The sequence below is a fragment of the Salvia miltiorrhiza genome, chromosome 3 (assembly GCF_028751815.1).
Source record: "Salvia miltiorrhiza cultivar Shanhuang (shh) chromosome 3, IMPLAD_Smil_shh, whole genome shotgun sequence".
Taxonomy (NCBI): Eukaryota; Viridiplantae; Streptophyta; class Magnoliopsida; order Lamiales; family Lamiaceae; genus Salvia; species Salvia miltiorrhiza.
The window spans coordinates 19,669,017-19,684,708 of NC_080389.1; the positions used below are offsets into that span (position 1 = coordinate 19,669,017).

General features: G+C 40.6%; 2 long non-coding RNA genes across 2 annotated transcripts; one reads left to right on the top strand and one right to left on the bottom strand.

The window, feature by feature from the left end:
* Positions 1 to 3,651: 3,651 nt before the first annotated feature.
* On the bottom strand, positions 3,652 to 4,786 carry LOC131018020 (uncharacterized). Its single transcript, XR_009099984.1, has 2 exons — positions 4,624 to 4,786; positions 3,652 to 4,535 (listed from the first exon to the last, which is right to left on the bottom strand). It is a non-coding gene; the product is annotated as an uncharacterized LOC131018020 (long non-coding RNA).
* Positions 4,787 to 9,680: 4,894 nt separating this feature from the next.
* Positions 9,681 to 10,609, top strand: LOC131018022 (uncharacterized). Its single transcript, XR_009099985.1, has 2 exons — positions 9,681 to 9,764; positions 10,028 to 10,609. It is a non-coding gene; the product is annotated as an uncharacterized LOC131018022 (long non-coding RNA).
* Positions 10,610 to 15,692: the final 5,083 nt, after the last annotated feature.

The following is a 15,692-nucleotide window of genomic DNA, read 5'->3' on the forward strand; positions in this document are numbered from 1 at the left end:
GACTAATCATGTTTAGATAAAGAATTTCTTAGGTAGATTTATAAGATGCAAAGAAATTTTTATCTTGTTGTTTTACTTGATTATTCGAAGAATGATCAAGTTGAGATGGAGAGTTTAGTAGGCAGAGTTTTTATCCTTCCATTTTTTGAAGGATAATATTATCCCTCGTTGAAGTGAAAATAAGGAAGGAAAAATGGTGAACTTCTCTTTTGTATAAAATGTGGAAAAAGAAATTAGGCATAAATTTTTGTTATCCCTCATTTTTCCGTGATAAATTTATCCATCAAAGTAAACACAACCTAAAAATATAAAAATATATAGTTGATAGTATTCATGAGTATGCATTGTACTCCCTCCGTCCCAATTCAATAGGCCATGTTCCCTTATTTAGACGTCCCAATTCAATAGGCCACTTTTTAAAATGAAAAATCAATACATAACAAATATACTCATATAACTCATTATTTACACCAAATGTCATTGTATTTCACACATAATTATCTTTTTCCTTATTTCTCTCTCTTACTTTTTGGTAGGGGTGTAATCGAACCGCGCCGAACCGAATAGTGATGTGCTCAAGTTTGGTTTGTTTAGTATCGAATCGATCCCGAACTTTACTTACCGAATACTTTGAGGCTTACGAGCGGCTCACAAACCTATACGAACTTTCTAAATTTATATCTATATTCAAAATATTGATTATTTTATTTTGAAAATAAAATATTTTATTCAAAATAATAAATATATTAATTATTTTCTTATAACAAACAAAATAAGTTAGAGATTTAATACGATTACTATTAATTTTAGTGGATAAATATAAGTGCATGTATCTATTAATAATTTATATTTTTTTAGTTAAATCACTTGACGAACACGTTTACGAGCTAACGAGCCGAATACCACCAAGTTCAAGTTTGGTTTGTTTATTTACCGAGCTTCTCTAAACGAACTTGAACGAGCTTTTTTTTAGACGAGCTCCGAATAGTGTTCGCAAGCGACTTGGTTTGTTTACAGCCCTACTTTTTGGACACATATATCCTCAACAAAAGTTGTGTTATCTCTCATATTTTATTATAAATTGATCATTTCTTAACATCTGTACCCAATCTTGTGGCCTATTGAATTGGGACAAAGGGAGTATTATATTATGCTATTACCCTTCAATTAATATACAATCATGATATGATAGAAGATTTATCAATCTTAAAAGGCATTAATGTGTTTTTTTTTTAGTTTATGGACATTGTTTCGCTTTACTAAAAGGATAAAAAAAATGCTATACCGCATTATACTATATATTTTATGTACAACATAATGTAAATTATTAAAATGAATATTTTTTTTATAAATAAAATCAATAAATCACGCACGAGGGGCGCAATCCAAAACATAAAACAAAGTTAGGAAAAAAAAATATAGAACCTACATATCAAAGCAAAGTTTTGGATTGCAAATCCAATCACTCAAACTAAAACTAGAAAAGCTATGAGATAGATTACAAATCTAAAATCAAAACCTAACATTTATTAACTCCACCAAATCATCACTGTTGCTCGTCCCATTCTTGAAGATCCTCTCATTTCTGTGATTCCAAATATTCCATACTATACAGATCCACAAACCTTCCATCCTCAACAAGATTCTTCTTTCTAACAATTCTCATGTGATGCTCGAAACTAGAAATTGGATTCATGTGATCCACATAATTGAGTTGAAACCAACTATTGCAACTCACCCAAACTTTATGAGCCACTTGACATGAGAAAAATAGGTGCTCAACTGTAGTAGTCCCACCTTAACTGTGTTACTATATATATACTAGAAACTAAAAATTCTGCACCGCATAGGACGCGGTGTTTCCATAATTGCTCCGTGAATTATGGGACCAATAACAGCGTCGGTCGAATCATTTTTAAGTGTAGACATATTATACTATGACTTGTAGGTCACAATTGTAATACAGTTAGGAGTATTTAAATTGTACAGCTCGGAGCACACAATCTACACAATACAATTTATATTTAAACTATTCAATATCCTTTTAGACATTAGACGTTATATTATACATATCGCATTAAACCAAAAACTGCATCAAGGCATATACAATGTACATACAAAAGGTAACCTCAAAATGCTAGTAGAACCAAAAGTCATAGCTAGAGAATTGTACAAAGTACATACAAAAGTTGTGTAACACCCCGGTTTTATTAAGACAAAGATAAATAGAAAAATAATGGAAATTGTTAATAGAGCTGAATAAACTTGACAATTTACCCTTTTAAATGGGTTATTTATAATTTGAAGAGATAAAATAAAAGGCATTGAGTGATGCCAATCAATTGATAATATTTAAACTCACAGGATCGCATAAGTTTAGTTTCGCGACTCTGATCATAATCAACAATAACTTTATTAATAGAAATATGAGTTAAAAAGCCTAAGTTCAACAAGATAATATTGCACCATATAATAGAAGTTCTTAGTTTAGGGAATTGAAAGACAAGATAACAAGCTAGTCATTAGCGGAAGCAAAAGACAGCGTGGAACCCTAGCCTCAGCTCAACCCTGTCTGCACCAACCGATCAACCTGAAAACATTTGAAAATAATTTGGGCTGAGTACTAGTGTACTCAGTGAACAGGAGTTTACAAGATATTTTATGAAATAATTAAATAAAGCAATTTATCCAATATCACAATCATGACTCAGAAGGTTTTAAAACAGAAATCCACTTCTAAGCATGACAAAACTTTTCTCATTAAGTGGCGCCATGTAACGTTCGATTGTTACTCGCTGCTTATGATCCCGGACCTCTAGCCACCGACGGATCGCTTTCTTTTCTCCCATTTATCAATCTCGGGACGCACCCGGTCAGATCAATAATCATAACTGTGCTTCGGAACACATCCAGACAAGCACCCTTATAACGCCTCTTAGCTTTGTTAGTGCACGATGACGATCAACCCATCGAGCCACTAACCTTGTGTACACAATCCTCATCTAACGTGTTAGGCTAAATGAGAATCTCGATCGATGCTTATGCGAGCATTAAACAATACAGAACGCACATAAAAATATTTATATTGGATAAACAAGTAACTTTCATGAAATATCAGAGTTTATATAACTCAAGATACATTTATAAAATAAAGCCCACCTTGATTGGACAAAGTCCGAAGTCAAACGTAACTCGTAAAAGCAATGCTAATCCTCTTGGTCAATTGAGCCTACAAGATAATCTAATCTTAATAGGTCTCGTGATACTAGCCTTAGATAATAGCAAAACGAGGCTACTAAGTTCTGATTCGCTATGCCCGGATTTTAAAACTCACTTAATAAACTTGAAAATAAATTTTCAGGTAAGGGCACCAACAATACCCTTGCTTGACTTTTAACTTAAAAACAATTTAAATGCTTAAATATTTTATTGCAAAAACATATTATAACTAAAGCTCAAATTTCAATTAAGAAAAGAGCCAACTTAAAAAGAATAAGCCCAGCAATTAAATCAACCCAACACTAATAAAAGACTATGCTGAAACCCAATTAAATGAGCCCAACTGAAATAAAACCAAGCCCAAACCACTTTTCTCTCTCCTGTTCATTCTCATATGCGTCTCTCTCTCTCTCCCCCTCACATAAATCGCCTTTCTCTCTCCCAAGCCGCCGTCCACCTCCAGCAAGACCGGCGGCGCTTCGCCGGCGCTCATCACCTTCACCCTCACCAGCATCTGCATCTGCCGACTCTCCCTCTCAACATCTCGCCCCACTCTCTCTGTCTCTATCCCTTCTCTCGCCATAAACAGCTGCGGTCGCCGCCGCTCTTCCACGGCTGCCGCGTCGCCGCCCCCTTCACCTCTCCGCCGCCTCTTTTCTCCATCTCCATCCCCCAATTGATCAAACCCCCAGATACAGAAACCCAAAATCTCTCTCTCAAGGCTCAAATTAGAAAACCACTCTCTCTCTCTCTTCCTCTCACTCATCCGCCTGCCACCTTCTACCCTCCTCCCTCGCCGGACAGCCAGTGGCCGTCAAAATTGCCGCCGCCTCTCCTCTTTTTCTCACGGCGAACGGCGAGATTCACCGTCGCCCCCTTCTCCTTCGGTCCGAACAGCAGCAGCCCATCAGCCGCTGCCGCCGCTCTCCCTGCTTCAACCCCTCCTAGCCCCGATTGAACTCACGCCATACTAACACACACAACAAGAATCAAGCGCAGCAAGATCGAAGCTGTAAAGACTGAAGTTTTATCAAAATTTTAAGGGTTCGTTCTTCTCTGTGTTTCTTCAATTCCTTCACAAGAGTCCGGTTCAAAGTGTAAATGTCAAGGCACAAGTTTGATGGTATTGTCTATGATGATTTTAAATCAGCAGAATTTTATTCGTATATTTCTTGTTTGTTGGTTTCGTGTGTCATCAAAGTTCATCAGAACGAAAAGAATAGTGTGGGAATAATGAAGTAAAGATGGGAACTTTGGGGGTACCGTGATGTGATTATGAAGAAGATGAAGAGGGCTGAGCTCTGCTTCTGTTCTATCTGCAAGTAATATATGAACTGAATATGTATGTTGGTGTTGTGAAAATATAGAACAAGTCTTGTACGAAATTGAGTATGAAGATAGAACCTTGATGAGGTGAATGTTTTTTTTTACTGCTTATGCTGCTCTTGTTTAGGCGCTTCTGTAAAGAAAAAGGGCGAAGTTTGTTTACTTTTATTTGGAAGAAATCGAATTTTGGGAAGTATAATTGAGATGAAAGTGATGACATTCATCTGTGGTGAAGTGTATGGGGTAGGGCTGTGTAGGGATGTCAATGCAGCCCGTAACCCGTGGGCCGACCCGAATAACCCGACAAAATTAGAGGGTTAGGGTTGAAAAATTGCAACCCGAAAAAACCTCCAGCCCGATTAGCCCGCACCCGACTAACCCGGAACCCGATAGGGCTAGCCCGAAAACCCGATGGGCTGGCCCGGTGGGCTGACGGAATTGTGACTGATGCATCCAGTTACAACTTCTGCTATGTTTAGATCTATGGTATTTGCTTAAATATATATATGTAGCCTCATTAAAAAAAGTGAAATTAATTAGTTAGAATATATATGTGTCTGTGTGTAATCTCATTAAAAAAAGTGAAATTAATTACGAATTTTTTGTAGAAATTGATTATTAGTATCTCATTAGTTAGAAATTAATTATTAGTATCTCATTTTAAAGTGATACCAATTTTTTTTTCCTTGCATGGCAAATCCACTAATTATTCAGTAATAATCCAGATTGATTCTAGTGCATTGATACATGTTAAATTTTACTATATCATTTTAATATAATTTTGTTTATGTAATCTTGAATATCTTATATTTTTGCATTTCATGCTTTGCTATATAATTTATATCTTTAATATCTATGTATATTTTATACATTATACATTAGATCATTAGGAATAATAAAATACAAATGATAATTTTATTTTTACGTCTGTAACCTGATTAGCCCGATGGGCTAGCCCGAAACCCGAAAGTTTAGGGTTAGGGTTGAAGATTTACAACCCGAAAAAATCTCCAACCCGATTAGCCCGCACCCGACTAACCCGGAACCCGATAGGGCTAGCCCGAAAACCCGGTGGGCTGGCCCGATTGACATCCCTAGGGCTGTGGGTAATTTAAAGAAGACAAAGGCAGTAGATGGGGTAAAGAAGAAGGTAACGTGGATGATTTCAAATCAAAGCCTTGGGCAGATTTTTCTATCAAAGGTAACGTGGATGATCTCTTGGTGTTGAAATCTGGGTTCTTGGCAGATCAAGTGTGGTTGGAAAAATAAAATGAAAAGTTTGATATTGGGCTCATGAAAATTAAAAGGATCATGGACTAAAAATATATAATTGGGCTCTTATAGATATAGGCCCAAATTTCTTAATCACATAATGGTGGTATCAAATAAAGGATTCAACACTAAATTCAAGATTTCTACTAAAATATTCTATTGGGAAAAATCGGGGTATTACAAGTTGCTTCAAAGTCTCATAAAATCTTTCTCTTCATTAGTCCAATATTCTTCGCTTGATTGTTATGCCACTCCTTGACTTGAGTGTTGGTGTTTGTGGGACTCTTTTGTTTAAAAGTTGATGATAATATTAAAAAATTTAGTTAATGACAAACATAATGTATTTGCATAATATCCTATATCGTTGATGATTTGATGTTAGAACTATTAACATCGTTGTCTCATGTAGAATACTAACCTTTATTATGCTCGACAACCACTTCAATAAGTTGGTGGGATGAATCAAATATGCTTTGTATCTTGTCTTTTAAGATATTAGACTTCATTTTCTTCGCCTTCTTTGCTGATAATGTTGCACAGAAACTCCCATCAATCATACCAGAACACACTTCAAAGATTAAGTGTCTAGATATTGACAATAGTTAGTTTTTATCTAGTTTTTCAGTTTTGTACCCTTAGCTACTTGTTTGTCCTTAGCTTAATACTTCTTTACTTCTTTCTTTTATTTAGTCGTATCGATACCCGATCTACGCTATCACTGGCTAGAATGCGGGCTGCGACAGAGTGGTATCAGAGCAGGTCGTCTGCTCTGAGTCTATTTCTTGATCGAGTTGAATTCTTGTTCTTGTTAATCTTTGAGTTGAGTCTAGTCTAACTTGAATTCTTAGACTAGTTTGAGAGTAATTTCAAAATAAAACCCCAGCGCCCCATCTCCTTCGGCTTATCAAGGTAAGAGTTTATCGATGTTCTTTATGGTTTTCATGACGTGAGTTGAGCCTGATTTGCTAATGAGATATGTATTGTGTTGATTGACGAAACTATCCGAAGTGATAGATTGTGACATGAGCCAGTGGTTAAGGATAATATGAAGAGGAACTGAGCCTTGTTAAGCCGAAGCACCACTGTACCAGCGAGAATGAGTATGTTGTTGATCGAGAGGTACCAAATAAGTTCTATACCCATGACGAGATGGAAGATCTGTTTTCTTTTACAGGATGCAACAACGATTGGGTGAAGTGATGCGACATTGGTTTAGATGGTATGGGCTAAGAGAAAATTATACGTTTGGAGAGTGTTTCAAGTTGAGGTTGCGGTGCCGATGATGCAGGCCACCGCCGACATGGTGGCAGGATTCTACTCTAGAAATGAGCCGCCCATCCTCGAATAAGTTCTCAGCGTCCTACTCGATTTACTCGCGGTAATCTATTTGAAACAAAAATTCAATTATTATTTGTATGGAGTTTTAACACTCTATTTCTGTCAGCTTGCCGAGTTCATCTCCGCCAATTGTTGGTTGAACGGGTTATTCTAGTGATAACCCGTAAAACCAAAACCATGGACGGTATATCAGAGTCAACGTTGGCGAACGCACTTCCAACTTTGATCTTTCGGTTCCGGAAGATGACCAACCACCTATTTTGTCGCGACAGAACTTGCTAATGATAGCAAATTCGGGGAAACCGCGACTAAGGGAGGGGATTTAGGAGCGGGATTTAGAAAGGGGCATATTTGGTCTCTTGATGACTCGACTTGTATAAGGAAAACAATTTAAATTAACTAGAATTTAACGAAGGTCAAAAGGAAACGTACATAATATTATCCGAAAGAGGTACTCAACGAGTTTGAGTACATTATTAAATAATACATATTGTTTGACAAATGACATAATATCATAACGAAATCAGTGTTCGCAGCGGAATAACAGTTTGAGTATATGTATGAAGACATATACTCTACTCTGAGGTAATCATCCTAGATTGACAAAAGCTCCGCTTGCACACTACATCCTCGATCACAGCTCAACCTGCACATTTAAAAATACATACAGGGCTAAGTACGAGAGTACTTAGTGGACACTTGCCGAAATTTACATACATGCATAATATTTTATTGTCAAGCCTTTAACAGTAGTAAGATACGAGGGTTTTCCTTTAAAGACTCGTATTTACCAAACATAATATCATTTATTTCATCAATAACCCGCGCAGGCATTTTAATATCATTAATCACCATATCAGTAACTCGTGCCGAGAGGGAGGCCTCCCTCTACGGACACTATGATCGGCCAACCCGCTAGATGACTCACGATCACAAGGTGTACACTAATTCCGAAGGGATTTGCGGTCCCATCCAGAATCCGAATTCGATTAACATCAGATAGGCAATTAATAACAAAACATAAAGCATTTAGGCATTGACAATATCATTCAAATTCATAAGCATAAAGTCTTTAACAATTCTACTATATGGTTTTAGTTTATACGTAAGAAAGCCCACCTGGTAGTAGAGACTCACGACTAAGCCTTAAACACTGGTGCCTGACCTTTAATACGAGAAAATAAAGCAAGATTTTAATACAAGGAAATTCTCAAATGAATGAGGATGCGTAATGTAATTATGCAAGGCTCATATTCCTCTAATTATTGGTCCAACTATTGGATTAAAGCTCGTCCTATGAAATCGGATAGTTATTCTTAATAATCCACTCATCTTGAATTAGTCTAACTCACTTACCAACTAATAATTAGTAAGTATTAAAATTAATCGCTAATTAAAAATAATTAGGATTAATAAAGAGAGCCTAAAATAATAAGTCTTATTGGACTTAACTAAAGAAATCTCATAGGATTTAATCAACTAATTAGTAGGAGCCCAAAAATTATAAATTCGAAGCCCATTTTAAAAATTATAGGAGTCCAAAATAATTGACCCAACAAAACTCAAACAGGCCCAAGAAAATTAAAGAAATTCGGCCCACATAGAATAAAAGAAAAGATGGCCCAATGAATTAGTACCCGGCCCAACAAATAAACTGATCCAGGCCCAAAATCACTCCTTCCTCAATACTCGGTTCCTCTCTCTCTCATTTCTCAAACACGTCGTTCTTTCCCTCAATTTCCCAAATTCTGTGTTCTCTCTTCCTTCTCACTCGATCCAGCCGGCGTCGAGGAGTCCGCCGCCGTGGCTCCGGAATCCGGCGCTGACTGCCGTCGCGCCCAGCGTACGCTCTTCTTCCTTCCTTTTCTCTCAATCGATCTGCTGCTCTCTCTCTCTCAACGATTCTGCTGCTCCCTGTGTAGCTGCCGTCGCCGCTGTATTCTGGCCGTTCCAGCCGTCGCCGGCGAGGCCGGTGAGCGGCTGCCGCCTCCCTCCGCGACATCGCTGCTGCTGTAACCCGACGAGAGTCGGTCTCTCCTCTCTCGATTCGAAGCGTCGGTGGAGTCCGAGCCCTAGTTCACCTCCTTCTGCAAATCGAGCTCTAGCTCCTCTCTTTCTGCAGAACGTTGTTGCCGCCGCCGTGGTTCTGTAATTCCGGCGACTTACAGTCGTCGTTCGTCACCGTTCGTCCTCCCAAATCGGCGACAGTCCTCCTCTTCTCCCTTCTGGAAATCTCGCCGTTGCCACCGCTGTAGTAGGGAGGTCGACGAACAGCCGGGGTCTCGATCGCTTGTCGCCACGGCCTCTGCCTTCTCCTTCCTCGACTCGAGTCCGAGGCTTCCTTCGGCGGAGCCGAAGGTCGCCGCTGCTGTTTAGATCCGACGAGCAGCGGGATCTGCTGCCTATGTGTATCGTCGATTGATCTCGCTCGTTCGCCGCCGCTGACTCGAAGCCGAGTCGAGCAGAGCAGTCGGCTGCTTCCTTGGACTCGACTGAACAGGGCGGTCAACCTTTACTATTCTAACAAGCTAAGTTATCTACTTTCATTCTTCTTCTACTTCAGTTTCTAGTTGTTAAACGTGGGGGTTCTCATGATTCGATGTTCTAAGGTATAGAGTATAACAATGTATGAATTCTTGAATTGTTGAGGTTATCGATCAAGTATGCATATGTGGTTTGCTATATCTTTCTGTAATAAACTCATCCTATGTTTCGAATTTCCTTTATATGAAATGAGGGAAGTGAAATGCATATATGAGAATAGTGAACTGAAAAAAATACCTTGAATGTTTGCTATGGTTGAAGGTTGCAGTTGAGATACAAGGCAGCAGGTGTTCTGAAAATAATGTAATTGGTCCTTGCATTAATGCAGGTGGAATCATGGAAGAAGGTAGAGCATTGAAGTCAAGCTTACCTTGAGAATGCTTGGCAGAGAAGGAGTGCAGATTCCTGCCGTTGCTGCTAAGTGTTGAATGGAGAGAGTGGTGGTTTGAGGAGTGAAGTGTGGAGTTTAAACTAGAAGGCTGTATTGTTGGAGTGTGAGAAGTGCAGCAGGCTCAAGAGAAGGGGAAAATAGGGGAGTGTGCAGCTGCTGCAGCACATGTCTCCACACCCTTTTCCTTTTTCCCATTTTCTTAAACTTGGGTGTTGTGGCAGGGGTGAAGTGTTTACTGCCGCTACAGTTGCTGCAGAAAAAAGGGGAGGGGACGCAGCTGATCTTATTCTCCCCTCTCTCCTTATATTATTTCTTTTGTTGCAGGTGGTAGAATAGAGTTGTAGTATACATGTAGGGTTGTAAGGTTTGTAATGGTAAGGGATTAAAAGTTGTGAAGTGATTTAACTAAAATCCTTCAGTGTTGGTCGTTCTGTATTAGAACTTTGGTATCGAGTTTTTCTAATGTCGAGCACTTGTATTCAGATACAGATTAATCGAATAATTCTTGTATCTGATATCTATATTGTCTTGTAAAAATCTAAATTAAAACTGTAGATTGCTAAATTAAATCCATAGATTTAATTCGATCATCATTAAATTAAATTCGTAGATTTAATTAGCTACAAAGTCGGAAATAATTCACGACTTAAGGAACAATAAGAATAATTATAAATAACCTCCATCTTGATTAATAGATAACACAACTTTGCTAAGTTGGTTATAACCTTGAATAATAATTATTCATTGATTCAAAGATTAACGTCGCGATTTTAAACACGCGAAGATAAATAAATGCATACTGCTAGTGTAGCGACTCTGTTTCCAAATTACGTAATTCAGAATCATAGTTGGAATTCATAAAGCGTTTCATTTACTAAAAAAAAAGATTTAATAAACACGCAATACTGGACTTAAATAAATATAAAAGAGCGGGTTGTTACATACTACCCCTCTTAACAAAAATTTCGTCCCGAAATTTGCATACCTATGTGAAAAGGTCTGGGTATTTTTCTTTCATCTGGTCCTCAAGTTCCCACGTTGCTTCTTCAGGTCCATGGTGTCTCCACAGTATTTTGACTGACGCGATCGATTTATTCCTCAATTCTTGCACCTTTCGGTCCAAAATGGCTTCAGGTTTTTCCTCGTACGTCAAGTCTGGATTAAGGATCATTTCCTCTTGGTGAATCACGTGTTTGGGGTCAAACACGTACCGTCTCAGCTGTGACACGTGGAACACATTGTGGACGTTTCCAAAGCTAGGTGGCAGCGCCAACCTATACGCTACGGGACCTATTCTTTCAAGGATCTCATAAGGTCCTACAAAACGGGGTCTCAACTTACCCTTAACACCGAATCTAACGATCCCTTTCGAGGGTGACACTTTCAGGAAAACCTTGTCTCCGATTTGAAATTGTAGTTCGGTTCGTCGGGTATCAGCATAAGACTTCTGTCTGTCCTGGGCCTCTTTAATTCTTGCTCTAATCTGGCGGATGGTCTCGATCATCTCGCTTACTGCATCTGGCCCAAGGATTTTTCTTTCACCCACCTCATCCCAGTAAAGTGGTGATCTACACTTCCTTCCATACAGCGCCTCATAGGGTGCCATATCAATGGTCGCCTGGTAACTGTTGTTGTAGGCGAATTCGATCAACGGTAGCACTGATTCCCAACTTCCTCCTCGGTCTAGCACCACTGTCCTCAACATATCTTCAAGGGTCTGAATTGTCCTTTCTGATTGTCCATCTGTTTGAGGATGAAAGGCGGTGCTAAAGTTTAATCTTGTTCCCAACTCTTTCTGCAAACTGATCCAAAATCTAGAAGTAAATTTTGAATCTCTGTCTGAAGTAATGGATATTGGTATTCCATGTAGCCGTACAATCTCACGGATGTACAGTTGGGCTAGTTTCTCCGATCCATGGGTAATTGGAATCGGTATAAAATGAGCGCTCTTCGTGAGACGGTCTACTATTACCCAAATAGCTGTGTTGCCCCTATTTGTCTTGGGTAGACCCGTCACAAAATCCATTGCTATGTGCTCCCACTTCCATTCTGGGATTTCCAATGGCTGCAATTTCCCATATGGTCTTTGATGTAAAGCTTTCACTTGCTGGCATGCAAGGCAACGCTCTACAAACGAGGCTATATCTCGTTTCATCCCGTCCCACCAAAACTTCTGTTTCAGATCTTGGTACATTTTGGTACTCCCGGGATGAGCGGTATAGGGCGTGTCATGAGCTTCACTCATGATCTCATTTCTGAGTTCCTTGTTATGGGGAACACACAATCTTCCTTCAAAAAGAACGGCGTTATCCGTTGCCTCTTGGTAGCCTCCTGGCGTGCCTGTTCGGATCTTGAGATGAACTTTTTCCAAGCTCTCATCCGCTCTCTGGGCACTGACGATCCTTTCTCTGAGGTCTGGGACGGCTACCAGAGTTGCAATAATTGCTCTTGTCGTTGCCGGTGGCTGAACCACTTCTATCTTCAATTTGTCAAAATCCCTTACAAGCGCGTCCTCTTGAGTGAGAAGAAGTCCTAACTCGGATTGAGTTTTACGACTTAAAGCATCAGCTACTACATTAGCTTTTCCCGGGTGGTAGTTGATACCGCAATCGTAATCCTTCACGAGCTCGAGCCATCTCCTCTGTCTCATGTTCAAGTCTTTCTGCTCGAAAAAGTACTTAAGGCTTTTGTGATCAGTGAAGATTTCACATCTAACTCCATATAGATGGTGTCTCCAAATTTTCAAAGCATGCACAATTGCTGCCAGTTCCAGATCATGAGTGGGGTAGTTCAATTCGTGTGGCCTTAGTTGTCGTGAGGCGTAGGCGATGACCTTTCCTTCTTGCATCAACACACAACCTAGCCCATTTTTGGACGCGTCCGTGAAAATCACGTATTCTTTATCGGCTGCTGGAACTGCTAGCACTGGTGCAGTTGTCAATTTCTTCTTCAGCTCTTGGAAGCTGGCTTCACACTCTTCGTTCCACTTATACTTGATCCCTTTACGAAGTAATTGCGTCATTGGTCTCGCTATTTTAGAGAATCCTTCGATGAATCTCCGGTAGTATCCCGCCAAACCTAAGAAACTCCGGATTTCATTAGGTGTGGTTGGTGATTTCCACTCGCGCACTGCTTGCACCTTGGCGGGGTCCACCTTAATTCCATCTGCTGATACGATGTGTCCTAGAAACATTACTTCTTTCAGCCAAAATTCGCACTTGCTGAATTTGGCGAACAACTTCTCCGTCTTTAATGTCTCCAGGATGATTCTCAAGTGATTTTCATGCTCTTGGTCATTCTTAGAATAGATGAGGATATCATCTATAAATACTAAGACAAATTTGTCTAAGTATGGATGGAAAACTCGATTCATGAGGTCCATGAATACTGCCGGTGCATTGGTTAGACCAAAAGGCATGACAACGAATTCATAGTGACCATATCTTGTGCGGAAAGCGGTCTTGGGTATATCCTCTGGTCTGATCTTCAGCTGGTGATACCCAGACCTTAAATCTATTTTTGAGAATACACTGGCTCCCTTGAGTTGATCGAACAAATCATCTATCCTTGGAAGAGGGTATTTGTTTTTAAGCGTCAGTTTGTTCAATTCTCGATAATCAATGCACATCCTCATGGTTCCATCTTTCTTCTTGACAAAGAGTACAGGCGCTCCCCAAGGCGAGACACTGGGCCTGATGAAACCCAAGTCCAAGAGTTCCTGTAGTTGCACCTTCAATTCTTGTAGTTCCTTTGGGGCCATCCTGTATGGTGCCTTTGATACTGGGGCAGATCCAGGTTCTAGATCAATGGTGAAATCTAGTTGCCTGTCTGGAGGTAGTCCCGACAATATTTCAGGAAAAACTTCTGGAAAGTCTCGTACTATTGCCACATCTTCCACCTTCTTGTCTTCACTAGCTTCCCCGTTTAGGTAGACGAGATAAGCTGTGCTTCCTTCCTTCATCATCTCCTTTCTGGCTTGTAATGCGGATATCACTAGTACTCTTTTCTTCATACCTATGCCGTGAAATTCCGTCGGTTCCTTTCCAGGTGGTCGAAGAGAAATTTTTCGTTCACTACAAAGGATGGTGGCGTGATTCTCAGCTAGCCAGTCCATTCCTAAGATCATATCTACGTCCCACATGAGCAGAATATTAAGATTGTTCGCTACCATCTTAAGTTCTCCTATTTCAAATTCTACGTTCGAGCAAACATGTGTGGTGGTAGATCTTCCTCCTGAGGGTGTAGTGATTCTTAAGGCACACTTAGCTCGTTCTGATTCGATTTCTAAGGTATCTACGCAAGGGGCAGATATAAAAGAATGCGAGGCACCAGTATCGAACAGAATCATAATGGAAAAACCTTTAAGCTTGCCCATACCTGCCAGGTTTCCCTGGTTTTTCTCGGGCTGGTTTTGGGTGAGAGCAAAGGCTCTCGCCTGCTGCGGCAATGGTTGCTGCCGCCTCTGTTGCTGTTGGCGCTGTTGGTGCTGGTGTTGGTATTGCTGCTGGTATGGCTGTTGTTGGCGGGGCTGGTGTTGCCCTTGAACTGCTCGCAGGGGCTGGGCATAAGTGGCCCTGATTGCCGCGCCCTGCTGTTTGTTGGGGCACTGTGAGGAGTAGTGGCCCTTCTGGCCACACGTGTAGCAACTGTCAGTTCCAGCCCTACAGACACCACGATGTGGTTTGTGGCATTTTGGACAAAGGGGAACTTCATTTTGTCTTTGGCTGCCTCCCGCCGGGGTAGGACCCTGTTGTTTCCCTTGTCCTTGTTGCTGATATTGTCCCAACGGCGCATTTCCTTGCCATGGCCTCTTATTAGTCTGATTTTCATTTCTCCCATGGTCGTTCCAGTTGCGCTTCCCTTTAAAGTTCTGAGGGCGTGCAGGTGGGTTGGCTGGCGCTGAGGTCTGTGGCGGAGCCAACCTTTCTACTGGCATCGCAGCTTCGATGTCCAGTGCCCTGTTCAAAGACTCAGTGTATGAGAGTCCACCATGACTAGCTAGAGTCATCCGAATCTCGTGCCTTAGACCGGCACAAAATTTCTCCGCCATTTTCTCACCAGTATCCACCTGCTGCGGAGCATAACGCGATAGATCGCAGAATTCTCTGTCATACTCTGTCACTGTCTTCTTCCCTTGTTTCAGGCTATAGAACTCAGCCTCCTTCTTCTTTCTGTAGCTTTTGGGAATATACTTATCGTATAATCCAATTTTAAAGTCTTCCCAAGTGTAAGCTGCCCATTGTTCGGGAGTCAGAGTCTTTCGGCGGGCTTCCCACCAAAAGTCAGCCGATCCGGCTAGTTGGAAAGACATGCACGAGAGTCGCTCCTCTTCTGTGCAGTGTAGGAAGGTGAAGATACGCTCCAAGGCGCGTATCCAAGCTTCGGCCTCGGCTGGGTCGCCTGTCCCAGTGAACGTGGGCGGATTCTGTCGAAGAAAAAGTTCTTCAGTCCTTCGAGCAGGGGGTGGAGGGGGTGGGGTAGGTTCCCTGTCGTTTCGCCGCCCTTCAGGTATTTCATCGCGATTTCCATCATTGTTAACGTTTCTCCTAGGGGGGCGACCTCGTTTAGGCGGCATTCTGCAAATTACAAACACCCTTTTTAA